Source organism: Ursus americanus, chromosome 23, assembly GCF_024610735.1.
Source record: "Ursus americanus isolate L20-20 chromosome 23, mUrsAme1.1.p, whole genome shotgun sequence".
Lineage (NCBI taxonomy): Eukaryota > Metazoa > Chordata > Mammalia > Carnivora > Ursidae > Ursus > Ursus americanus.
In genome coordinates this window covers 7,223,212-7,242,220 of record NC_142149.1, presented here as the reverse complement: position 1 = coordinate 7,242,220, position 19,009 = coordinate 7,223,212, and positions in this window count along the sequence as shown.

Here is a 19,009-nt window from a genome sequence, read left to right as displayed (position 1 = left end):
GTGATAGAAAAGAAGAAAGATTTAAAATCCACTTTATAGAGCACCTGGGTGGCTCAGTCAGTTAAGAGTCTGACTCTTGATCTCAGCTCAGGTCTTGATTTCAGGGTTGTGAGTTCAAGCCCTGAATTGGGCTCCATGCTGGTTGTGGAACCTACTTAAAAATAAAAATAAAATAAAATCCACTTTAAGAAGCTAGGAAAAAAGCAAATTAAACCCTAAACAACAAGGATGCAAATATTAAAAAGCAGAAGTCCATAATATATAAAATGGAAAAACAGTAGATGAAACCCATAAGGATGGCCAACAAACAAGAAGTTGGTCCTTTAAAAGATGAATAAGCTGATAAACCTCAGCAAGACTGTTAAATTAAAAAAATAAAAAAAGGAAAAGATAAATGAGACAAATTACCAGTATTGGGAATTAAAGAGGCATCATCACTACAGATCCCATGGACATTAAAAAGATAATGCTGTGAAAATTGTATGCCAATATATTTGACAAATTCAGTGAAATGCAGAAATTCCCTGAGAACCACAATCTGTTACAAGAAGACATAGAGAATTTGCATAGCCTTATATCAATTATAGAAATCGAATCTGAAAAATAAACTCTTCTCACACAGAAAACAAAAGTTGCAGAGAGTTTTGTTGGTGAATTCTCTTAAACTTATAAGGCAGAGTTAATACCACTCCTTCTTAATGATAAGAGAACACTTCCTAACTCACTTTATAAGGTTAATGTACACCAGATACCAAATTCTGAAAAGGATTTTTCAAGAAAAAAAAATTAAAGATTAATACCCTTCATGAATTTAGGTGCAAAAATTCTCAGAAAACATTATCAAACTCAATTCAACAATACTTAAAAAGAATAATGTATTGTGACCAAATAGGTTTATTCTAAGAATGCAAGACTGATTTTCCATTTAAACATCAATTAATGTAATTAATCATATAGCAGAATAAAAAAGAAAAAAACCCTACTTGGTCATATTCGTAGATGCAGGAAAAGCATTTGACACAATATAACCCTTATGCATAATAAAAAATATCTCACTATACTAAAACATATAATACAATAAATGTTTTCAACTTAATGATGGACATCCATGATTTACAACCTAACTATATAGGTTATATAGTGATATCTATAACCATCTATACCCTCAAGTTAAATCATAATTAATGCTTTCCCCCCAAGATTGGAAAGAAGGCAAAGATGTCTATTCTTGCCATTTCTATTAAGCCTTGTACTAGAAGCCTGGCCAGTGTAATAAGGTAAGAAAATAAATGCAAGCTATAAAAATTGGAAAGAAAACAGAAAATTGTTGTTATTTACAGATGATGTGATTATAAACATAGAAAATTCCTAGAATTAGCCCGTGAATTTAGCAAGACTGCAGGATGGGAGGTCAATATACAAAATTCAGTTGTATTTTATGTACCAGCAATGAACAATAAGAGAATAAAATTTAACAAACAAGATTTAGAATAACATAGGGGGAAAAAACTCAAATACCTAAGAATAAATTTAACAAAGGATGTATAAGACATCCACATTGAAAACTCAAACCATTTCTTAGAGAAATTTAAAAAGACCTAAGTGGAGAGCTATGCCCTGCTTATAGATTAGAAGAATCAACATTTTTTTAAAAAAATTTTTATTTATTTGAGAGAAAGAGAGCGAGAACATGAATGGGAGGAGGAGCAGAGGGAGAAAAGACAAGCAGACTCTGTACTGAGTGCAGAGCCTGACGTGGGGTTCAATGCAGGGGTTGATCCCACAATCCTGAGGTCATTACCTGAGCCGAAATCAAGAGTCAAATGCTTAACTGACTGAGCCACTCAGGCATCCCTAGAATCAACATTTTTAAGACGGCCTTCTCCCCACACTGATCTATACGTTCAATGTTCAGTGCAAGGCCAGTCAAACTCCCAAACAGGCTTCTTAATAGAAATTGACAAGCTATTTCTAAAATCTACATGAAAATAGGATTCAGAAGAGCCAAGATAGTCTTAAAAATAACAACAAAATTTTACTCAAGAAACATAAACACGTAAACAAGAGTGTTCAAAGCAGCCTATTTTTAGTAACCAACAACTGAGAACACTTCAAATGTCCATCAACAGGAGAGTAGATAGTCAAATTGTAGCATCTCCATGCAATGGGTTACAACTCCGTAAAAAGAAGAAATGAGCTCCATACCAATACACACAACAGGGATAAATCTCACAGACGTGGGAGCAAACGAGGCCGGGCAACACACCGTGTGATTCCATTTATAGGACCTTCAAGAGCAGGCAAAGCAGATCTGTGGTGATAGAAATCAGAAAAGCCGTTGCCTTTGGGTGAGGGTAGTGTGGGTTGACTGGTAAGGAACAACAAGGACATTTCTGCGGTGACAAAATGTTCCATATTTTGATTAGGGTGGTGGTTGCATGAGTGTGTGCAATTGTCAAACCCCATCAAATTGTTCATTTCACTTGATGTAGCATAAACCTCAATACTGGGGGGTGGGGGGAAGGGAAAGAGAAGAGGAACTTAAGGAAAATCCCAACCAAATGCAATATATAGACCTCATTTGGAACCTGATTCAAGCCAACCAGCTGTAAAAACCTTGTTTTTGAGACAATCAGGAAAAATTGATCATGAGCTGGGTAAAATATTAAATTATTGCTGGGTATGAAAATTGGATTGTTATTTGCTAGAAATACATATGGGTGTATCTAAGGGCAAATTATACTAGGTCTGAGATTTGCTTTAACATGCTTCAGCAAAAAAGTGGTTAGAGATTATGGAAGATGAGATAGTAAAATGTTGGTAATTGTTGAAGCTGAATGAGAGTATATGCGGGGCACGTTATTCCAGATGCTCTATACCTTTGTGTCTGTTTACACTTTTCCGTAAAAGTGTTAAAATACAAAACTTAAATGAAAAAAATTAACTGCAAGTTAGGTCACATCACGTTTCTGTTCAAAATCTTCCAGCAGCTTTTCATCGAGAATCTGCTCCATATACGTAGAAATCTATTAATAGGTCGTGAAATCAATGTAGTGGGTCATGATCAGCATTCTGATTATATGAAATAGAACAAAATGGAACAGAAGAGCAAAGAAGAAAAAATACCAGAGAGCATGCTGTGTCTAGTAAAGATAAGAATTGATTTCTGGAACCTTCTGTTTGAGTGTGAGCTTGTGTGCATGTATGCACACGTGCATGCATATGTGGGTTTTTTTTTTTCCAGCAGATTGTGGTGAAAAAGGTTTAAAACACAGAGCCCTAGGTGACATCCCCCCACCTCATATCTCTCTGCCTTACTCCCTACCCCTCGCTCCCCTCCTCCCTCATAAACCTTGGGGTGCATTTCTTATGGCACGCTCTTCCCTGGGCCCCCCCAATGGCTCCCTTCCTCATCTTCAAGTATATGCTCAAATGGTACCTTATCAGGGAGATTTCCCCCCTGCTCAGCGTATGCAATGTCTCCTGCAGTTTTATTATTTAGTTTGAAACACTTACTACCACTTGGCACCCCCTAAATCTATGGGTTTAGTTGTTTACTGGTGCTCTCCTACCCCTGTCCCCATCCCGGAATGGCAGCCCTGTGAGTTCACCTGCCTTGTTCACTGTGCAACTCCAGTGCAATGTTGCCTGGCACATAGGAGACACTCAATAAAGCTTGGTTAAGAGAAAAAATTACCGAGGGCCTCCTTTATGCCTAGAACGGTGCTCAGAACTGGAGATTCAACAGAAATCAGGGCAGATGTGGTCCAGACCCTTGTGGAGCTGGGTCTGCAAGGAGCCTAACATCGAACCATGCAATAGGATATGTCACTTGTGCAAAGTATAACCGAGGCCCCAAGGCCAGCATGACGTCCTGTGAGAGCCTATGACTGAGGGACGTAACTCTGAGCGTGTGTGTGTGGAAGGGAGGCAGGGGGCAGGAGGTAGGGGAAAGGATGCCCTCAGAACTTCTCTGAGAACAGTCTGAAAACGGGTACCTACAAATCAATAATAAAAAGACAGGGGCACCTGGTTGGCTCAGTCGGTAGAGCATGTGACTCTTGATCTTGGGGTCGTGAATTCCAGCCCCGTGTTGGGCGTGGAGCTTACTTTAAATAAATAAAAAATAAATAAATAAATAAATAAATAAATAAATAAATAAATAAATAAATAAATAAGGAGAAGACAAACAGTAAGATTAAAAGTGGGTAAAGGATCTAAACAGATACTTCACATCGGGGCATATTTGAGTGGCCCATAAAAGCAAAGGAGAAGATGCTCAAGGTCATTAGCCAACAGGGAAATTAAATTGAACCACAGTGAAATACCACTGCATACAAACTAAAAGGACTGGCACTACCCAGTGTTGGCACAGGGGAGACAGAACTCACACCGCCTGTGGGAATGTGACATGGTCCAATCACTTTGGAAAACTGTCGGTTTCTAATAGAGTTAAATATGGACCAACACTTCGAGTTATCAATTCCATTCGTAGGAATTTATGCAAGAGAAATGAAAATGTGTGTCCACGAAAAGGCTTTGTGCACAAATGTTCCTAGCGTTGTATTAGTCAAAAAGGAGAAACCACCAGGAAGGGGCATGAGGGAACTTTCTGCTGTAAGGGGAATGTTCTGTATATCCTAATTTGTGTGACGTTTGATGGAAATGCTCTACAGATCTCAGTTTGGGTGGTGCTTACATGGGCCCATCTACTGGTCAAAATTCATCAAGCTATACTCTTGTCTGTCTCCAAAAACTACCTCAGTCCTGAAGAATGAGCAGAAACTGGCCTTGGAGAGGAGGAGGAGGAGGAGGAGAGCAGCATTCCAGGCAGGAGGAAACTCGTTCAGGACACCGCTGAGGTGGGAAAGAGAGAGGAGCCTAATATCAGGACAGGCAAGGGGAGGGGGCAGCAGATGGGGCAGAGTGGGACTAGGTCTCGTAGGTCAGGTAAGAAGAAACAAAAAGGGTGACATTGTCAGAAGCACATGGAGGATGGACTGGAGAGGGCAAGAGGGAGTGTGGTGAGACCTGCTGGAAGGTTCTACGATCATCCAGGTGAGAAATGGTGGGGGCTGAGCTAGGATGAGGGGTGGAGGGGAAGGAATATCTGATTCACCTTGTGGAGGTTAAGTCATGTTTAGTGAAATGTGTATTGCAACAAGATGGAGAAACGAGAGATCCTTTGTGGCTCAGGGTGGGGGGAGGTGGTGGGTCTGTGCACGCTACAAGAAGGAGCAATAAGGAATGTGGCTGGTGGTGAGCCTGGCCAGAGGGGTAGGACAGGTCCTACAGATCACTCAGAGAAGCCTGCTTGGGTTTGTTATCTACTGCTGTGAAGCAAATAACCCCCAAATTCAGTGACTTTAAGGATTAGCCATTCTGTTAGCTCGTGGTTTTGCCATCCAGACTGGGCTCTGCTGGGCGAGTCTTCTGGCTTTGCCAACGGTCTTCAGTGGAAGGTCGCTGGGCTCCAGGCTCAGCTGGGACCTGGCTTGGCTGGGCTCTTCTCCTCTTCACGTGCCATCGAAGCCTCCCCTTCTCTGGGCAGTCTCTCCCAGCAGGATAGTTAGACCCTTTCCATGGCAGCTCAGGTCTCCCGAGAGTACAGAGCGGGTGCTGTAGGCTTTCTCAAGCTTAGGCTGGGTGCTGCCATGTTGTATCAATGCTGTATTGACTACACTGTATGGGTTAAAATACGTCCCAAGGCCAAGCTGGATTCAAGTCGCTGGACAAAGGTGACTGATGCACTGCCACTCACTAAAGCTGTGTGACCTTGGGCAAGTCATTGAACATTCCGTGCTCAGTTTTCTCATCTTTAAAATGGGGATCCCACTAGCACTGACCTTGGTGTCTCTGTCTGGGCTGAACAAAGTGATAGGTGGAAAGAGTGTGAGAGCGCCTAGCACTGGTAATGTTAATCATCACCAATGCTGTTGCCACTGTGGTACTTTTGATGCTGCAGGGATGTGTTCCCCGAGCCCCTGCCCTGCCCGGGGTACCCCCCAGAGCCTTGCCCCGGGGACCATTCCTCGTCTGAAGGAAGCCCCGTCCCACTGGGGGGAGTGAGCTCTAGCTCTCCGTGCTAGGTGAGGAGCTGGCCGGTCTGTCCCTCTCCCTCTGCGTCCACTCTCCTTGTTTTCTTGTTGATTAAATATGGGTCAGCTACTTACGTGAATGACAACTGTTGCCATGCCAACCAGAGAGCATTCTGAGGTGACAGCATCCTTTGCCCTGCTCCAGGAGAAGCTGCTCCTCCAGCCTCTCCATGCCCTGCCTCTGTGCCTGTGTGTGTGTGTGTGTGTGTGTGTGTGTGTGTGTGTGTCTCCCACCAGCACCCTCAGGGTGATTGCCTTTGTAACACCTGCTTCCTGCCAACCAGCCTCGGAAGAGTGCAGGACACAAGGCTACCAAATCTTCCAGACAGGCTCAAAACCTTTTTTTTTTTTTAATGTTAGACGATCTCTTAGATCTCCTTTCTACCCCACCCCGCCATGTGTAGCATCTATCAGTTGAAAACATGCACAACAATGAAAAGTTACTATGGATTCAGTAATGCTTTTAAATGAACGTATTTTATTCATCGTCCACAGCATGAAGAATCCTGATACATATATCTGAAAGGCATGTAATTGATTCTGATTGCAGGCAATATTCGGCACCCTTCATGGATTCATAGCCTGCTGCCTTGCCTCCCACTCCACGCGCAATTTGGGGGATCCTCAGGGTCCTCTGTTCGGAGATCAGCACCCTGCACTATCCCCTGCTGTTTAATGGTGGGGGCGGGGGTCCCTGGACTTCCGTCAAGCGCATCTCCTGGGAGCTTGTTAGAAATGCAGGACCTCAGGCTCACTCCGGACCTACTGATCAGAATCTGTATTTTAACAAGATCTCCAGGTGGTTCTTATGCACATTAGCTTTTCTGAAGACTGATTTAATATAGACCGCTAGGGTCACTTACATAGTCAGTCAATCAACCAGTTGCTGAGTGCACAGGCTTTGGAACTGGCCAAGGGAGACAATAAGCAGATGAAATATGTAGGATACTACATGACAATAAGAGCCAGGGAGCAAAGTAAGTCAGGAAAGATTTATTTATATTTTTTATTGAGGAAGGGGGATAGAGAGTGCACAGAGGGGTGGGGGTCATTTAATAGGGTGGTCAGGAAAAGCCCTGGTGTAGGGAAGCCTGCAGCGGAGACCTGAAGGAGGTGAAGAGATGGAGCGTTTGGGGAAGAACAGCCCAGACACGGGGAACTTAGCAAACGGCTTTGCAGCTTTCTGGAAAGATCAGATCCCTAAATAGGGTCGCCTGTAAGTGCAGCAGGTGGCTTGTGACTGAGACACGGCGGGTGGGGGAGAGATGACCGTGGCTGGGTGTCCGGGTCCCTTACAGGGTGGTGGGACTGAGCTGGGTGTTGTAGATGAAGGAGACCTCGTGTATGTGGAGAGGAGGAGGGGCAAGTGGTGCAGAGAGAATGGTGACACCCAAAGACTCAGAGGTGGGTGTAGACGCGTGACTTGGATGACAAGAGCTCATCCTCAAGACTTAGCACAAACACCACCTCCCCTGAGAGGCCCTCCCTGACATCCCTCCCTCCACCAAGACTTGCAAGGCCCCTTCCTCTGGGTGCCACGGCTCCTCTTGTCCACGACAATCAGCGCTGGTCCCACCGTGTTCTATCTCTACTGCGCGTCTGCTTGGAGACACTGTGCATGCCCTCAGGGCACGGCGAGCATTCTGTCAGTGCCCAGCCCAGGGCTGCCACCAAGGAGTTTGGCTGGAAGGGGAGGTAGGCTGAAGAGAGGACTGGGCCAGATTGGAGCTGGGACCTGGGACAGTGTAACTGGCTGTGCTGTGGCAACAGTTTCCAGGAGAACTGGGGGCACGGAGGTCAACTGGCAAAGATGCCATCAGCCCTGGCGCTGGAGGGCGGGGGGCTTGCCCTAGTCATGCACAGCGAGAGTGAAGAAGAAGGAGGCAGGAGAGGGACCTCACGGAGAGCTGCGCCCTTCCCACGAACATCCCACCATGCCCCATGCATGTCTTCCTCTTACCCTCCCGGGAGGGACTTTGATGTTCCAGACGTTGGGATTTGAATAATAGCATGAGTTACACGGTAGTCCAATGGCTATTAACATACATTAGTGTCAGTCCTGGCTGGCTGGAACGCAACCTGGAAGTTTGTGTGCAAACAGGCAACGAGGGTAGGATGCCAGGTGAACAGAGCCGATGCTTTTATCATGGAAGGCTCGATTCGTCAGAGCTATAAAATCATGATAATGGTGATGATGGGCCTACGTTATTGGAGCACATTAAAATCAGATTAATTAGTTAATTTAAAATAACAATACCCATTAAGATCATTAGAAACACCTCCACTTGATTTAGTATCCCAGCTGTAAACTTCTTCCAGCTTTTCACAGGACCATCTTAGTCGGACTGGTGAGGCTGAATTTAACAACCTGATTTGTAAAGCTGAATTTGAAGGCCTACCATTTAAAGTAAGCATTTATTGGGGCACCTGGGTGGCTCAGTCAGTGGAGCGTCCCAACTGTTGACTTGGGCTCAGGTCATGATTTCAGGGTCATGAGATCGAGCCCTGTGTGGGGCTCATGCACTGGGCGTGGAGCCTGCTTAAGATTCATTCTCTCTTTAATTAAAAAACAAAACCCCAAAACCTAAGCATTTATTGAGCACCTGCTGGATGCCACACCCTCAGCCTGGCCTGGGTATGTACAGAGGAATACGACAGGGCCCTGTCCTCGAGGGGCTTGCCTTTTACCGGGGATACAGTCCTGGGAGTGGTTAGTGAAGGCTCAGGGTGGGGGCTGAGTGCTGGGGACTCGGAGGAAGGGAGGATGGTTTGTTCTAGCGCCAGGAGGCCTGGAGCCCAGACGGGCTGATAAAAAGCATAGTTAACATGCGTTGGTACTGCTCCGGATGAAGACTGTGGAAACCTGGATATAATGACTGAAATCCAAGCTTGTCAACTTGTGTACTCACCGCCAAGCAGAGAAGACAGAGAAACATGTGTTGTGTGTGTCAGGGCGGGGGCAGTTCTGAACTCTTCTTTCTTATCACACTGTCCTGCAACCAGCAAAAATTGCTTCCAAGACTGAACCTTCCCCTTGGTGAATAAATTAGGCCAAGATGACATGGCAGAGGACCCCAATTTCTAGAGGGGCCCTACCGAGGGAGTGGTGCTTGCCAGGGTCTGGTTAACTGTATTTGCTTCTGGGTATGTTTTCCAGATTTGCACCCACCTCTCCATGTCAGGACTGAGAAGTGAGGAAAGGTTGTGGGTTTAGGGAATGGCCGGTGCAAAGGCCCTAGGGTTGTAAAGGGTTTGCGTGTTCTGGGCCTGTGAGAGGTCAGTGCTGCTGAACTCTGACAAGGTAGAAATTGGTCCAGTGTGAGGTCAGGAAGGACCCCGTGAGAAGATCTGGGTTCCCATTCTCAGGGCCATGTGGAGGCATTGCAGAATTTTCAATATGTTAATGCGTGATAATATTTACATTGTAACAAATGTCCTTCTGCATTGCTGAGTGGAGAGCAGATTGGGGAAGACTTCCTGACTAGTGCTGTCCAATAAAACTTTCTGGGGTGCTGGAACCATCTATGCCTGCGCTGTCCAATATGGCGGCCATTCATCACATGTGACTGTGGAGTGCCTAAAAGGTGACCACCGTACCTGAGCGACTGAGTGTAGCTAATGAGTTTAAATTTAAGTAGCCCCCTATGGCTAGCCTATCTTGACAGCGCAGCTCTGGCTCCTTCTCTTTTGTCCGCAAGTCCTGTTGATAAATCGACCTTTGCCCTTATCTCTCGTCTCACTAGGGGGCTGGTTGAGAATTGCTGGGTCAAAGGAAAACACACAAGAGTTTTTGATTCCTATTTTCCAGTTGTTTCCCGAAAAGGTCTACCAGTTTTTTCTCCCACTGCAGTGAATGGGGTAGAGAGTCATTGCCCCTTATCCTCCCTGACATTGTGTGCTATCTTCTCTTTCGCCTTCTCCAGTCTGGGGGGTGGGGGTGGGTCATCGAGGAGGTGATGCCAAAGGCGGTCTCTTTCTATGCCTCCTCTGAGCTCTGCCCAACTTTGCCTCCCCACCCCTCACCATCCCTAAGGAGGCACTGCGGCCCATAAGTCCTCCCAAACCCATTCCCCACTTTCCAGAATTTAGGAAGATAAAATCCATGACGTTCTCTTGGATTCCCAAGGCATGGATCAGCCCTCTCTGCTGGACAGGAGGAGCCCTGGCATATCCCATCCCGCCACGGGGACGAGGCGAGTTTGCATCTCTGTTTCCTTCCCCAGCTCTACCCACGTTGTATTTTTTTTTTTTTTAAGATTTTATTTATTTATTTAACAGACAGAGAGACAGCCAGCGAGAGAGGGAACACAAGCAGGGGGAGTGGGAGAGGAAGAAGCAGGCTCCCAGCGGAGGAGCCTGATGAGGGGCTCGATCCCAGAATGCCGGGATCACGCCCTGAGGCGAAGGCAGACGCTTAACGACTGCGCCACCCAGGCGCCCCTCTATCCACGTTGTATTTTGTCTCGGCGTTATTTTTCAATTAACAACCCTGATCCTCTGGATTACAGTTTCTCATTTGCCAGGATTATTAGTGAAAATACTAACAATAATGATAAATATTTGCTGCAGCCCTCTGCTCTGCCCACAGCCCCTGCTCTGCCCACTCGGTGTAATTAAAAAGCAAGCTACGCGGGCAAAGAAAAAGCCCGGATGCCCCCTCCAGCCTCAGACAGGACACCAGAGGACCATGGACTCCAAATAGGCCATTAATGCTGGGTCAGAGCCACCAGCAAATATGGAGCAAAACAAATGAAGCTCAAGTGCGAAAGGGAAGCCTAATAAATCTTGCCCAAAGCAGCTTTCACTTGGGGCCCTAAACTGTAATTAGGGGGAGGGGGCAGCAAGGAGCCAGGCGCTGGAAGCCCGCAAGCTCTTTGCCTTGGCTCTGAGCGCTGATCCCCGAGTCCCCCAGTGGAGGGCAGGCACCGCACCTGCATCTCTCTTACCATTCTGGTCCTACCCTGACTCGCCCTCTGGGGCTTCCAGGGCAGCCTCACCCCTGCTCATGCCAAGCTCAGGAATGCGAGTCTTTGCCCCATCCTCAGAGCCCGCCCGGCTGCCTTCCCTCCCACTGGGTTTGCTTGTCCCCTTTGCACCTTGCTGCCCTCCCTCCCCTAACACCTGTCCCTTTCTCTCCCCTCTGTACCCCTTCCTTTGGGCAAAGCAGCTCTCCAAAGTCACCTTCCCCCAGCAGCCATTCCTCCTGCATCCCATGCTTTGCAGACCACACGTTCCTCCATGTGGGGTCTCTCTGGGTTTTCGGAGGAGGTGGACCCACACTTGAGCTCTGCCCTCCAGTGACCCATGTGACTCCCTCTCTGGTCCTCGGTATCCCCATCCACAGAAAGTTGGCTTCCTCAGAGCTGCGTTTCTAGGATTAAACGAGATATTGTATGCAGAGGGGCCTAGCACAGAGTCAGACACGTAGCAGGTATTCAACCAAAGCTAACTGAGCCAACTTCTTAACCTGCTCCTTTTCCACTGGGACGCACAGCTTGCGTGGAACATTGTCTTCTCACATTGCAGTGAGTATGCTCCTTCTTCCTCACGTGGGTCTTCCCATCAGCCTGGGCGTATTTGTCTTTCTACTTGTCCTTCCTTATGAGAGCTGGGATAGGGCTCGGGCACCGGGTCTGCAGAATTCTTGATGTTAAGACGAGGTGGGTGAATTATGGGGATGTGTCTCCTTTCCCCGAGTCCCTGGGAAGCCGCCCGACCATGCCTCCAGTTGGGTAAGCTCTGAGAGACCTATTTGCAAGGGTGGCAAAAAGGGCTCCAGGTGACTTGCTTCTGGTCTTTAGGACTGAGTTTCCGGCAGTACTTTTCTTCCCGACGCCCCTGAGGGATTAAAAATAACTCTATTTCCATAACCGGATGGTCTGAGCTTCTTCTGGGGACCCCAGTCCCTGCCACACACACCATTTTCTAAAGGGCGGCATTCCCCAAATCTTGTAAGGCTCAGCCTGCCGCCTGCAATTGAATCACGGGGTCTTTTAACCTTGGCGAGGAAAGCTGAACACGATCTGTATTTCTAACAATAGGGAGTTTGTTAAATAAATTATAGTGCCATGAGCACATTTATGATGTATTTTCAATGCAAAAAAAGCAGGTTGCAAAACAGTATGTAAAGTAAGAACCTATTTTGGTTAGGGAAAAAAAAAAAACCCTCAACTCTGTATGTATGGGCAGGAAATTATCTGGAAGAATATACACCCGAATGTTAGCCATGCTTTTTGTTTTTTCTGGGTGGTGGGCTAACGAGGGATTTTGATTTCTTTCTTTGTGCGTATCTGTCTTTTCTGATTCGTTTACAATGAGCATATATTTCTTCTGTCTCAACTAAATAAACAAATAAAAAAAAGCACCACCGGTTCTCCGAGGCCTTGTTTGCATACATTTGCATGCCATCCCATCAATGCCATCCATCAAAGCTCTACGCCATCAGCCTTCCAGAATGAAGGAGGCCCGCATGGCACCATCCCACCCCTCCTTAGGAGACCCCCGGGCACCCCGTCTGAGCGCCCGAGCCCAGCCGGCCTTACCCACCCAGCCCTCTGTCCAGCATCCCATCCCTGGAGACGCTACGGCGGTGACACTGGCCCGGAGGCAACAACAGTTCTGTTGTCACATTTCCAACCTCGAAGGCGTCTTGCTTCCGCCTCGTTGGCAGCGTTTTCATGTTATTCTCACTGCTTTGACCTTAAGTGGCCGATTTTCCTTCCTTTCTCCCTCTCCTTGTGTTCCTCCTCTCCTCCCTCCCCTTCTCTGTCTTGGCTGTGATTGTCTGAGCCCAGCATCTGAGCTGTCTGGAGCTTGCCTCCTATTTTTGTACTTTGTGAAACCAGGGGATACGAAGGGCCGTGAGTACAGCGCGGCTCTCGGTCCTGTGACAACGTGTCTATCTCCTTGCCTTGGCTGGGGCCCCAGTGGCATCGCAGGAACAGTTGGGAAGCCTAAGCGGGGAACGATCCTGCACACTCTGGTTGGTTCGAGTGTTATCTGACTCTCCATCGTGGGAAAAACAATAGGTCCCAAATGCTCCGTGCACACGTGCACGCGCACTTGTGCGCGGGCACACGCGGGACAGAAAGTCGGCTCGGAGGCTTCACTCTTCTATCAGAGACACCTGCTCTTAGAGCAGCTGTACGAGACCGCGTACCCGGTGATGGTAGGTGGGGCACCCGAGTGCCAGGAGGTCCCTTGATCACCAAATCCCAAACCCATCTGTTCTAGGGTCCATGACGACCACTCCCAGCAGGTCACAATGTGTGGGGCATTGGGTATGTCCTTGTCGGAGATGGGCCCATGGATCCCCAACACGATGGTCAAGAAGAAGGTGTGTGCCCCGAGACCTCATTGCTGCCACTCACATTCTCGTCCCTCCCCATCCCAGCTGTGTCACCTTGGTTGAATTACTCAGCATCTTTGTGCTTTGATGTCCTCATCTATCCCTTAGGACAAAATAGCCCCCCTCCCCTAGTCTTCCTGTGAGAATTGAATGAGCTAACGAGAGAATAGCCCACAGAACAGTGTCAGATGCTCAGGGAGCACTTGACGTGAGTAGCTTCGTGGTGTCCTCTTTCTGACGAGCCTGGGAAGTGGGTAGTCCGGAGTGGCCGTAGTGTCTGGGAACCTCGATTTATCAGTCATTGCGCTATCAACTATCCATCTGAATGTTCTATCACCTCTGTTTCCAGGCTACTGACTGCTCTGTATCTTACCCCCATTCCACCATGGGGGGGGTGTAGAAAGATTTAGATGCATTCCTTGCTGTGCTGGTGAACAGTGGTTGGTAGGGTTTGCCGTCTTTTCTGTGAGGTGCCAGCCCATTGGAAGTCCCCCTTTGGCCCAGCCTGACTCCCCTCGCCCTGTAGCCGAATTCTCTAGTTCTGTCCTTGGCAGAGGACCCTCCAGCTCAGCCCTGTCCTCGTGGTGAGGAAACCCCCCGAGATGCTGAGGCGAGAGGACTGGGTGTTTGGGAAGCAAGGCAGAGGACCGAGTGAGGGGTGGCATTCCCGAGCCCCATTCAGAGGAGCAGGCCGGCTTCCCCTCTCTTCCAGCATAAAGTGGCGAGAAATGCTCCTGAGGCATTTCTCCCTCTCTCTCTGGCTTCTCATCTTCTCTGAGGCCCTCCAGCCAGTGTCCGCATGGCCCCTGGGAGGGAATGTCTTCAAGGAGCGAGGGTGAGTCTGGGTCTAAGTCTAGGATTATGTGCGGCCCCAAAAGCGAGTCTGGGCTTAGCGGGGAGAGCCCTGGTAGAGGGAGGGGGCTGGCTGATGCTGGAGGCTGGTCCCCGGAGGGCAGATACTTCCCCGGGCCATTCTCCAGCTGCTTCCTTGCTGACCCTGCAGGTTTTCTGGGGGAAACGGGGGGGGGGGTGGCAGGTTGGGTGGGACGCAACAGTTTCTCTCTTACTGCCCAGGGGACCGCCAGGTGCTGCAGCCTGGGACAGATTGCCCTCCTGCAGGAGATGCTGTTGAGGCCCCGCCTGGGTCTCCTGAGTCAAGTGTGGCATCCAGAGCCTCAGGTCTGACAGATAGACTCGCCTATGACCTTTTGCGGAGGGCTGTTCTCTCTGAGATGCCCTTCGGGGTGGCTCACAGCCAGTGATCCACTGATGTCGGGTGCAATGTCCCCAGACCCTTGTCCCTGGGGGTGGAAGACATCAGTGGTGCAATTCACATTCCAGAGCTCCCAGTGCAACCGGGTGGAGGCAAGATCCCGCACTGTCTTGGCCCGCCTCCCCTCCCTCCCATCCCTCTTCCTTCCCAGCTCGTGCACTCCTTCTGAGATCACTGTCAGCCTAAGTCACTTGCACAGGGACCACCCTTGCGGGCTTCTTTACCCATTGTCCTTTTTTTTTTTTTAAGGAAAAAGAAAACCTATTCCAGCTTCTGGAAAGACGGAAAACAATCCCTTGCATTTTGAATGTTTTCATCTCTTGTTTCTGTCCCCGGTCCTAGCTACTTCCCAATTCCTGGGTGCCGTGGCTGACTTGTGTCCCCTCAAAATTTGTATGTTGTGGCTGTAAGTTGCAGGACCTGAGAGTGTGACGTCTTTGGAGACAGAGCCTTTCCAGATGTAACGGAGCTAAAATGAGGCCGTTAGGGTGGCCCTAGTCCAATCTGACTGTGTCCTTCTAACCAGAGGCCATTTGGGCATGCAAAGACACCGGGGGTGCGTGTGCACAGAGGAAAGGCACGGCACATGAGGCGGCAGCTGCAAGCCAAGGACCGAGGCCTCAGAAGAAACCAGCCCCACCAACACCTTTATCATGGGCTTCCAGACTCCAGACATTTGAGAAAATAAATTCCTGTTGTCTAAGCGGACCAGCCTGCAATATTCTGGCGAGACAGCCCGAGCAGATACCAGGTGAGACGTCTGTTTCCCAGCCTCCCGGGTGAGACGGTGGGGTGGCTGTGGGGTGTGTGTGGGGGACCACTTAAATGTCTGTATCTCCCAACACCATGTAGCCCTGGGCAAGTTCCCTGCCTTCCTTGTGCCTCAGTTTACTCATCTGTAAAATGTGACACTGACAGCACCTACTTCCCAGGGTGGACACTAGGATGTAGAGCAGGGACCCTCAGAAAGCGCCTGGGACAACTGTCCCAGCACCAAGCAGCCCCCGTCCCCCAGCGTTAGCTGATACCAGCAGGTTCTGAACGCTCAGCCTGGAGGCCCTTCCCATCCCAGGGGGAGCCTCTGTGAAGGCCAAGGACCACTTCTGAAAGACAGAGAAGGATTTGGAGGCCCCCAGCCCCAGCAGACTATGGCCTGGGTCCGCTCACAGCAGGGAAGCATTCGGTGAGCCTTTGCTCCGCAGGACAGCGGCCCTGGTCCCCAGGAGGAGGGTGAGCCCTCCCTCAGCAGGAGGCCGCACTGCGAACAGGGAGGAGCTCCAGCTCCAAATCCCAGCCCCAGGGACAGTCTCCTTCTGAACACTCACCAGCTGTGCCACCGCCTCGTATCTCTGAACCTGACTGTCTTCGTCAAGAAGTGAAAGGTGGTGCCAGGCACCACGTAAAGATGAAAGACCTAATAAGCATAAGCAGAGAAAAGCTATTTGTTGATTCCTATTTATTAAAGTGGGTAAGACGTACACCCGCAAGGACAACGTGCTCTCCAGACCGGGAGCCTTTTCAAGCAGTACCCCACGATGATTGACCGGGCATATTCCCGAGTCCCGTGGAATCATTGCTGAGTTCCGCTCTGGCTGATGGATTCACGATGGCTCCTGGTTGGTAATTATATTCCAGAAGGGTCCGTCAATATAATTTTCTGTCAATTGTCACTTTGTACCAGGGGTGGGGTAATGGACCCAGGGGCTGCGGTGCCGCGGGGCCTGCTGACAGCCACCGTGTGCGCCGTGTGGGGGGTGGGCAGCTTGGGTGCAAGCGATGGGCTCTTGACCTGCGAGCAGGTGGGCTCTGCGGCCTCCTGTCGTCCCTCTAGTGGCAGAGGCCTGAGCAGGGTGCAGAGGCCGTGCCCGCGGTGGGACAGCGTGCTGGTCACAGCCTGACCACCAGCACCCAGGAGCCTGCGGGAACACGGGACGATGACGCAGGCCCCGGGAGAGGCTTCCTCTCTGTCAGGGAGAGGCCAAGCTGGCACCAAACTTCAGTCTGGGATTTCCACACGAGCTCCGCTCTGCCATGGGCACCGGGATGGGCCGTTGACCAAGCTGACTGAGGTTTTACCAACGTGCCACCCACCACGGGGAGAAAATCCAAGAAGTCCCCGTTGTTGAATCATCGGCCTTAGGAACATATATGTTGTCTCTGCTCCAAGTGCCCCTGGCTGTGTGACGCGGCGTAAGACACGGTCACCCCTCAGCTGTGACAGGTGCCCAATTAGGATGCTTAGATAATTAAATTATATTTCTGCTGGGTCTTGAAATGCTCCAGAAGGCTCTTCAGTTTCTCGTTGTTGTGTGTTTTTTTACAGCAGATTTGTTTCCCTGATCTTATCTTTCTCTGAATGATATTGAAATGAGTTTACCTTCCTGAGTTCATACCCACACATCGAGAAGCCGTCGTCCCCAAGTGTGTCGGGTGGGGGCTGGAGGAGGCCACCTCTCGAGCAGGAACATGGGAAGTCAATTGGTCAAGAGGATGAGTCATCCTGCAGGCCACGGGCATTTCCACTGCTCTCATGCTCGGTTACACCTCTTTCCTCAACTACCCTTCCCGAGCCTGCCTGCCTGCCTTTTTTTGCGCATGCGTTCGTCTGTCCAGGGCTGCTGGAACAAGATGCCACAGACGTGGGGAGATATAGACAACAGAAACTTACTTCTCACAGTTCTGGAGGCTGGAAGGTCATGATCAGGGCCAGCATGGTCAGCCCAGGGCCGTCGTCCGGGTTGCAGACTTCTCATTACATATGGCGGAAGAGGCGAAGTTGCTCTCCGAAGCCCCATTTATGAGGGCGCTAATCCCATTCGTGAGGGTTCCGTCCTCATGGCCCGATCACCTCCCAAAGGCCCCACCTCCTCATACCATCACCTTGAGAATTAGGTTTCAATACGTGAATTTTGGAGAGATACAAACGTTAAGACCATGGTACTATATGTTTATTGATCCATCCATCGATATCCACTTATTTATCAAATAATTTTTGAAGACTCATGCTGGGCACTAGGGAGTCAAAGGCGGGAGGGAAAATGACATTGTGCTTGGTGGCCCATTGGGCTTATCAAGGGTGACAGCAAGAAACCCCTCCCGTCCCGTGTGCCCTTCTGCAGTGGGGTCTCGCCTCTCCCCCAGGAGGAGGGGGAGTCCGCGGCCCTCTGTGTCAATCTGAGTGGCTTTGGAGACTCACTAGCAGCGTGGAGTTGGAGACAAGCGGCGTGAGTGGCTTCTAAGGCTGGATCAGGAAAACCACCCAGCCCACGTCGGGGGCCGTAAGGGGTTCATGTACGCCAGGACTATCATGCTGGGACGTCAAGCCTGCAGCGGACAGCTGGGCTGAGCTTTCAGACAGCAGCAATGCCCTCAGGGTGCGGGAGAGCCCCATCTCGGGTGTCCAGCCCAGGTGAGCCTTCAGAGGACCACGGCCCCGGCTGACATCGGAGATCCAAGTGAGAGCTGCCTGGCAGAGCCTTCTCCAAATTCCTCACCCAACAGCATGAGCAAAATGCAACGGTCATTGAAAACCAGTCAATTTGAGGGTAATTTATTATATAGCTATAGGTGACTAGAACATGTTTCGTGGAATTTACAGTCTGGTAGGAGAGACAGATATTAAAGTCTCTTCCAAATTAACATAAAATGACGCTCGAGGTCAGTGCTACGTTGACAAACTATGAGAGTGCATTGGCAGGGAAGAGAGGTCAGGGAAGTTGCCCCGAGGAGGGGTGATCTGACTGAGATCTGAAGGCAGTGAGGGATTTCACAGGACGTGAGAGGAGGAGTGCTCTGGCATGAGCAAAGGTCCTGTGGCAGGAAGGAGACACTGAAAGAAGACCAGGGAAGCTGCAGGGTAGGGAGCAGGGGGAGGCCAGAGAGGAACCCAGGGCCCAGACCCTACAGGGCCACCTTGCATGGGGTGCTAAGGCTCTAGACACCCAGAAGGAGAGTGCTGGAAGCCAGCCACGGCAGGGCGTGGAAGCAGCAGCTGTGGGTGGCGGGTGGGTGGTTAATGAGCGTGGTAAGCACTCCTCTAGAAAGGGTGTTCTAAGTTGAAGTGACGCATGCAAAAACCAATTACCGGATAGGGCCGAGCTTCTTGTGGGATTGCATTCCTGCTGAGGGGTCTGACGCCCACCTTTCCCAGGAAAGGCCACAACTTCAAATTTAATTGCATGACCTTGGGGAGGTCACTTTACCTCTCTGGGGACAGGACTTGTATGGATGATTTACAGGTCCTTTCAAATTCCGTGAATCTAAGAATCAATTCTCACCGACTCTCCCATC